This window comes from Chiloscyllium plagiosum, chromosome 6 (assembly GCF_004010195.1).
Source record: "Chiloscyllium plagiosum isolate BGI_BamShark_2017 chromosome 6, ASM401019v2, whole genome shotgun sequence".
Taxonomy (NCBI): Eukaryota; Metazoa; Chordata; class Chondrichthyes; order Orectolobiformes; family Hemiscylliidae; genus Chiloscyllium; species Chiloscyllium plagiosum.
In genome coordinates, this window is record NC_057715.1 from 22,766,970 (window position 1) to 22,775,233 (window position 8,264).

Consider the following 8,264-nt stretch of genomic DNA (forward strand, 5'->3'; position numbering starts at 1 on the left):
TTCATTCCGGGACTCAGTCTCTCCATCACTACTGGACTCAGCTTCTCTGTTGCTTCAGGACTCAGCCTCTCCGTCATTCCGGGACTGGGCTTCTCTGTCGCTCTGTGATTCGGCCTCTCTGTTGCCCTGGGACTGAGCCTCTCTATCGCTCTGGGGCTCAGCTCTGTCCTTCACTCTGGGGCACAGCCTCTCCGTCGCTTCAGGACTCAGCCTCTCCATTGCTCTGGGATTCAGTCCCCTCTGTTGCTGTGAGACCCGGCCTCTCTGTTGCTTCATGACTCGGCCTTTCCGTTGCTTCGGAACTTGGCCTCTCCTTCATTCTGGGACTCGGCCTCTACTTTGCTCTGGGATCCGTCCTTACCGTCACTTCGTGACTCGGGCTCTCCTTGCTCTGTGACTTGGCCTCTACCTCCCTCTGGGACTTGGCCTCTCCTTTAGTCTGGAACCTGGCTTCTCCATTGCTCTCTGACTCAGCCTCTCCGCTGCTCCGTGACTCAGCCTCTACATCCCTCAGGACTGGGCCTCTCTGTTGCTTTGGGACTTGGCCTCTCCTTCACACTGAGACCCAGCCTCTCCATTGTTCTGTGATTCAGCCTCTCCGTCACTTCATGACTCAGCCTCTCCATCGCTCCGTGACTCAGCCTCTATGTCCCTCCAACACTGGGCCTCTCCATTGCTCTGGGACTTTGCCTCTCATTTGCTCTGTGATTCAGTCTCTCTGCCACTCCGGGACTGGGTCTCTCCATCACTCTGTGACTGGGCCTCTCCATCGCTCTGGGACTTGGCCTCCCTGTAGCTCCTTTCTCCAGGTAGGGGTAGTTAAAAGTTGGTGGGTTGGGTGTGAGAAAAGAAATCTTTCAAAGAGGAGGAAACAAAAAGGAAATGGAAAAGGAACTGGTGAGTAGATGAACTCTGGCTGGAGCATCCTACCCTGCCGCCATCTTGTCAGATGCTAATTAATGACAACCCATTGAGTTCAGCTCCCCTAACACACTATCCCCCTCACCAAGACCTGAGCCTGGAAATGATATGCGATCCTTCACATGATAGAAGTGCCTGTAGCCCCATTAGTTGCCAGCATGCTTTGGCCTTGGTGAGATTTGAGAGCTAGTGGTTTACACAAAGATAGAGGCAGAGATCCCATGGCATTCTTTGGAATTATTCATGGGACCACTCCCACTCCAGAAACATTTTAGCATGGGGTTGGGGAGTGTGGCACCCCATAAAATTTGCTCCTAATATTTGTTTACAGCAAAGATCATGACCAAAACCAAAATAACACGACGATTTCAAGCAGAATAATTTTCTTTCAAATGCCTTTGTTCCATGGACTGTATCGTATTTAACAGTAATATTTATGCCAATAAACTTTGTTCTTACATGCTAACATTGCTGTGATTAATATTGTGAGCTATAATTATTCAACTCTCACAATGATCAGATAAATAGAATCATCACTTACCATGAAAGTTGCATCTGGGTCCTGTGATCTTTCTTCATTCTATATTGATGTGCTTATTAACAAATCTAGATTTTCTATCAGGTTGTAGCACATTCTGAAATGAAAACAAAGCTTTTTATGGCAGCTTTGGAGTAAAATCTTCCACTTGATTCTATATCCTCTGATTATATGGAAAGAAAAACATTTATTATTTTGATTGTATGTTAATTCATTAGTCCTTTTCTTTCAGTGAGCATGAACCCAGGATAAGGGAATTGAATGCATTACAGCAGTGACAAATATGTATCCTTTTTTGTAACACTGTGGTTGAAACACCAGAGTTACTGGCCAATAATATTGACTTAGCACCTGCAATGCTTTAGAAACCAGAAGAAATTCAAGTTTCCACTGTTTATCAATTTGGATTGTTACATTCATCAGATACCTTCCTCAATCTATTCAACACTGTTCTTGCTGCAAAGATTCAATTGGTTTGTTTAAGATTTACTGGCACCTTTTGTCCTTAAAACAATAATATCCTGATAAGAAAATAAAGGTGACTTCTGAAGTAGCATTTGATATTCACCACTTTTATGGAATACCTCTAACACAAGACTACTTAGACTGTCAATTATGAGTTTTACAACTGGAGATTCAGGAATAATGTGTAAACAAAACTGGACTTTTTTCCCCCCTATTTTGTTCATGAGATGTGAGTACCCTATCCACAATGCTCTTGAACCACTAAAGTCCATGTGGTACACCCCCACAATGTTAGGGAGGTAGTTCCAGGATTTTAAAGCAGTGTCAGCAAATGAATGGTGATGCACATTTTCAGTTAAGGACGACAAGTGACTGAGAATCGTAGAATCCCTACAGTGCAGAGAGGCGCCATTTGGCCCGTTGCATCGGCACCAACCATCTGAAAGGCATCCCATTCGGACTCAGTTCAGAGATTACGCAGGGCTCACATAGGCTGCAGATTTCCGAGCTCTGTAAAGTTCCTGGGAATAACTAGAGATCATGAAAGGTGCTATACCAGTTCAACCTTTCTGAACTTCTAAACCGGCCCTTCTTCAAAAGTGGGCCTTCAATCGACTTGGATGAAAGAATGAACATATATTTATAGTCTTTAATCTATAGCTTCTGCAATGAATAATTTGCCAATGAATAGTTACCAAAATCCATACCCATGCAAAAAAAAACATTCTAACACCAAATGTTTTACCAGTTTTAAGGAAGATCAAGAAATAACTTATAGAAAAAGTGACTGTTGTATCCCCGGGGAGTGCGGCGAAGTAGGCTACTAGAATCCTTAAATTATTACTTTAATAGGCTGACTAATGTGTAATTGCCCTATATTGGTCAAATCACTTTCCTAAATTTCCTGGACCCGAGCGTGAAGGACATTTTAATCTGAATATCATGACAAGAGGAAACATAGGAAATAAATCCGCCGGGAAGAGATTCCAGTGAAGACATGTAGAAAACATTTTCATAAGAAACAAACTCAAAACAGAGAACACTAACAATTGTTTTACTTTTACATCGTGAAACAAATATTGTGTCTAGTGTGATTGAGGTTTCCATCATGGCAAAGGTAAAATGTTTTAAACTTCATTGCCACAAATATAATAAGCTTGAAATAAAGTTTTAACTGAAAAAATCTCTGGCTGTTGTGACTGTTGAACTTTGCTGTATTTATAAATTCACCTCATTCCTGATGAAGGGCTTATTCCCGAAAGGTCAACTCTCTTGCTCCCGAATGCTGCCTGACTGGCTGTGCTTTTCCAGCATCACACTCTTTGATCTGCAGTCCTTGTAAATTCACAGTATAGCTTTCACTTAATTGGTGTTAATAATGGAAGTTTAATTGCAAAAATAAAAAAAAAGTCCCATGGATAAGATTTTGTAAAAATGTTATTATTTGCATTTCTTGATGTTTCAACCATTGTACTGTCCAGACACTAATGTCCAGCAGGCTACCAGAAACCATGCCCCTGGATTGCTGGTAGGTTTTAAGTATTTCAAAATTCCCTCTTGCCCATTAGGTTTTTATGATTCAATGGTATTTTGTGATGAAATGCATTCCAGCAGTGTCATGATGATTAGAAAGCATTTTATAATTTTGAAGGTTCTGACAACATTTTGTTACAATATATTGGAGAGAAAAAAAGTGTCAGAATTATACAAGAAAAACTGAAACGGAGTCATCTTCTCTTCGCTGGTATAGTCAAGCAACCATGGGCCCAAAATTGGACATTTTAAATTCACTTACAGATGGAGAAACTGGGTCTGAAAGAAAATTGACCAAACTAAATTAAACAGCAGCCAGCAGCTATTGGTTACAGAGAACATCAGAAACTAAGGTCAAAAAGGTCACTAAGGTTTGGGGGAACCAGCTACAACCAGCCCGAGGATTGTGTATTGGAGACGTATCGATTAGATTTCCAGGTATCTTGACTTCCAGCCAGTGACTAAGGAAGTGCACATTACACTTCCCCGGCATGACAACAGTGAAGAGTGTGAGCCTGACCCCATTGGATGCTTTGAACCCTGTTCGTGACCCCATTGGCCAAACTCCACAGAACATTCAGGGAAGTCTGGGCCGAAGTTGGGGGGAAGAACACACACCTGGAAGCCACACCCCTCAGTGAAGACTTGAGCAAGACTCATGGTAGAAGACCATACAACTCAGGAAGACTCGGAGATGATCCATCTTGACCTACGAGGTCCACCTTTGTAGAAGAGAGTCAGACCTACATTGAAGAGGAAGGAGATTCCAGCAGCTCAGCTCAAAACACATGGATCCTTCTGGGTAATATCTTCACTCATATGGATAGACCTAGAGAATAAATATTGTGGGAAATTAAGAAAAGTGCTTTTAATAAGGAATGTTTTGTGAATAAAATCAAGTTGAACCATTAACCATATTCTGTGTCCTTTTGTCTGCCTCACTGACAAGAATGTTTGGATAGAGTCTTTTTGAGACAAAAATACTGGTTGACGTGTCCAAAGCAAGGACAGCACTTGAAGTGGTAGAAAGGGTGACACAGGGAAATAATTGCCATGTTTACCTAGCAACATGCTTGCACCTTCCTAATTTATTTGGTTCTGGGTGAAAAAAAAGTCCTTGGATTATTTTCTCTTCAACTCACTTGCAAGTAATAGCCACTCAAAGACTCAGGGACATACTAAGTGCATGAGCCATACCACTGCATGCCAGAGGAACACTTGTGCCACACCTTCATTCTGCTCAGCTTTTTGTCTGCTTGCCACCCCATTCACCACGCCACTTTTAATGAAAGCATTATAACTCTCAACTCTACAAAGCAATATGTACTGAAATATTTAATAAAATTACCATTAAAACAAAAACAATATTCAAAAATGCTGTCTAATTGTGCTGTTTTGTAGGAAGATTTGACATTGAATACTAACTTGATCCAAAATATTTTTTGGTCAAATTATCACTATTCAGTTTGCACCTACATCACTGGCAATGCTCAAAAGTAGAGGCTTTTAGTTTAATATTGCAACATTAAAAAAAAAACGAATGTTTGTTCCTTCCATTGGCTTATATGCTGAAAGAAAAGGTGGAACTGAGAGAGAAAAAAAATGAAAGCCTTGCATTTAAATGAGCCCCATTCATGACATTGGGGTGTGTGAAAATTAATTTATGCAAGACATACTTGCATCAATTCCCTCAGGCAGGCCACACACTATTGCTTCTAGTAGATTGCAACCTGTGAGAACAAATTTTCCCTCAGGATGACTCAAATCTCTTTATAACCAATTAATTATTTCGGAGATATACTCACATTTAGACAGTTGAAGATTTAAAATATTAGAATCAACAGCTGCAAGATAGCTACTTTGTCCTTAATGGGAGAAATCATAACATTTAAATCTCTTGATGTGCCAAAATTATTTTCACATTACAAAAGCCATTGTTACAGTATTTATTGAATCATCAATACAGCAAATGCACTGAACATGCTGTCAGTGGTTTGATAACTATTGAACATGCACACTTGCTTGTCTCGGGTTAACATACCAGGGTTTTTGCTCCATGTGAACTTTTTCACTCTGAACATATTTTATTGCACACTCCCATCACCAGGAAGTAATGAGTTGCACGTTAGGTGATTAAGATACTTTTGTATTATCAATAATCCTAGAGGCCTGGAATTGAACAGCAATGTCCCAATTTAACTGCAACAGAACCTTGCTTAGATGCACTAGAATAACCAACCTGGTCCTCTTAATATAAAACAAATCGATAGAGACAATAGCAAAAGATGTTAAAAAAAACATTCACAAGGATGATACCAGAGAACAGTCAGATAAGACTAAACAGACAGGAAATGTTTACTTTAAAAAAGACACAGTCAAAAGGTTAGCCAATATAAAACTTCAGGATCTTACCACTAACTAAGGCACAGTAGAAGATAACTGTTAATTGTTACGACACTTCTGTTAATTAAACCAAACACCCAGAACAGCTCACCTCACCTCGTAATCTGTTAAAGTATGATTGACAAAGAACTCCAAAATTCCACTATTTAAAGAAAAAAATATCAATTTGTTCTTTAATTCTAAAAGTGAACACTAAATAACAACTATTTACATCTCTCTAAACCTCTTTCTCTTAAATGCTTGTTATCTGCCTCCAACTCTTTAACAATATATTGTTTCCATAAAAACCTATATTAAAATTGCATCAACTTAATTTCAAAACCACTCAGCAGCTTCGTTGTTGGTGTCTGTCTCCCTCTGGCTGAAGATCTCCCTGGGTCATCTTTGAGCTTTTGTTGCAAAGATGTTTCACATGAAAAAGGTACCTTTGATAGAGAATGTTTTGCTGGCAGTTACTCTGTTGATGGTGATTGGTCTCTCTAACTCTAAAAATGTCTGCTTTTTTATACTCCATACATTGGATCACTCATTTGTTCGAGGTTGGGAAAAACAAGAAATTCAAAATCGACTGGCTTTTAGTATCCAGGGGCATAATTTAAACTGATTGGTTAAATTTGAATTGTCATCAAAACAACTCAAGTATCCAGTTTACAGCCAAATGGTGTATATTTTCAATTTTCCAGTACACTCTGAGACTGTAAGTCAGTCACATGACAGGTGCCTGCAAGCTCTCAGTGCAAAACAGCATTCACTCTCTCTTACAGGAAAAATCACACCTTCAACTTTATAACATAATAAATCTGATAGGCAATCATCAGAAACTACAAAATCGTTTAGATGATTAATCAAAGTGCATTAAATGCAAAGCTGAATGAGCAAGGGACATCATAACAAAGATAGGCTGATAGATGAATACAATTAAAATTTGAATGTGGAGTTTCTGGGAGATCAAATGGACTGAATGACTTGTTTTTTCCCTGTTGATTCACTGCAGCTGGTTGCACTTTCAAGCACTGTTAAGTGTACACTGTTAAAATGTCTACAATTGGGTGAATTTAAAATATCAATTTATCATTTGAAGCCAAGAAAGGAAATAATTCATTCATCAAAAGTTAATCTGAAACTTCCTAAATCTCAAGTTTTGCATGCACATTTTTAAAAAATATATTTTTTGAAAAGAGGATTTTTAAAAATTTCAAATATTAAGACAAATACAAAATCAAATACTTCAAACTATATATTAAAAAAACAAACCTGCTAATTACATAAATAAGAATCAACTAATAACTCAGCTAAACAAGAAAAGTCTTAACAATAATAATGATTATAACCATAACACAGCTCAGCAAAACAAAGCAACAGCCCTTGATCATCGAGCGCACACATTTATATATATTCATATGTTCGTAGTTCCTCCTCTCTGGATACCAGATTCATGACATAGAATTACCATGGCTATATAAAGGCTCTTATTAGTATGGCGGATAGATGTGTACCCAGGTAGTCCAAAAAAGGCCACCACATCTTATAGAAATTCTCAGTTTTATGGTGCACCACACTCGTAAGAAAGTCCAAGGGGATGTGTTCAAGACTAGCTTATGCCAGCCCGTCAGCCCCAGAGGATTTTCCGACACCCACCCTAATAGAATGTTCTTTCTGGCACAAAAAGTGAGGATACTGAAATGCCTTTTTCTGTGTGCGTCTAATGAAATAGAATTAACAAAGCCATGAAGAAGAGACACTGGGTCCATCTCCACCTCTGTCCCCAAGGCTGACTCGATTTTGCCTAAAACATTATGTCTGCAATCTGTGGCAGGAGTAAAGCCAATGAGTAAGTGTGCTCATGCTCACTTTACATTTAGGACACATTGGAGATGCTCCCACTTTAAATTTTGTGAGACAGTCTGTGGCCAGATGGACCCTGTGGAGAATCTTCAATTGCAAGGCATGAATCCTGTTGCAAATCGAGATCCTTCTTGCATTTTCCCAGATATCCTCCCATATTTCAGAAGAGATCTTAACATCCTGCTCCTTCTCCCAGACCTTACAGAGCCATTTGGTCTCATCTGAGGGACCTTTTCCCAATAGATGATGAATGTTGCTAACAGATAATGTACTGTCAGCACTCAACACCCTCTAGTCCATGTCAAACCTATAAGGATCAGTTAGAAGTGTGGTCCCATTTTGTATGAAGTTTCTAATTTGAAAGGAATGAAAGATGTCCCTACTGGGCAATTCATATATCTGAGCCAACTGGTCAAAAGACATCAATATGTGCCCTTTGAATAAATCACCCCATCAAGACATGTCCCTAGCTGCCCATAGTATAAACCTAGAGTCCATCAGCCCTGGCTGAAAGCACAGCATAACAACTATTGGTCTCAAAAATGATGTTTTGGCAATA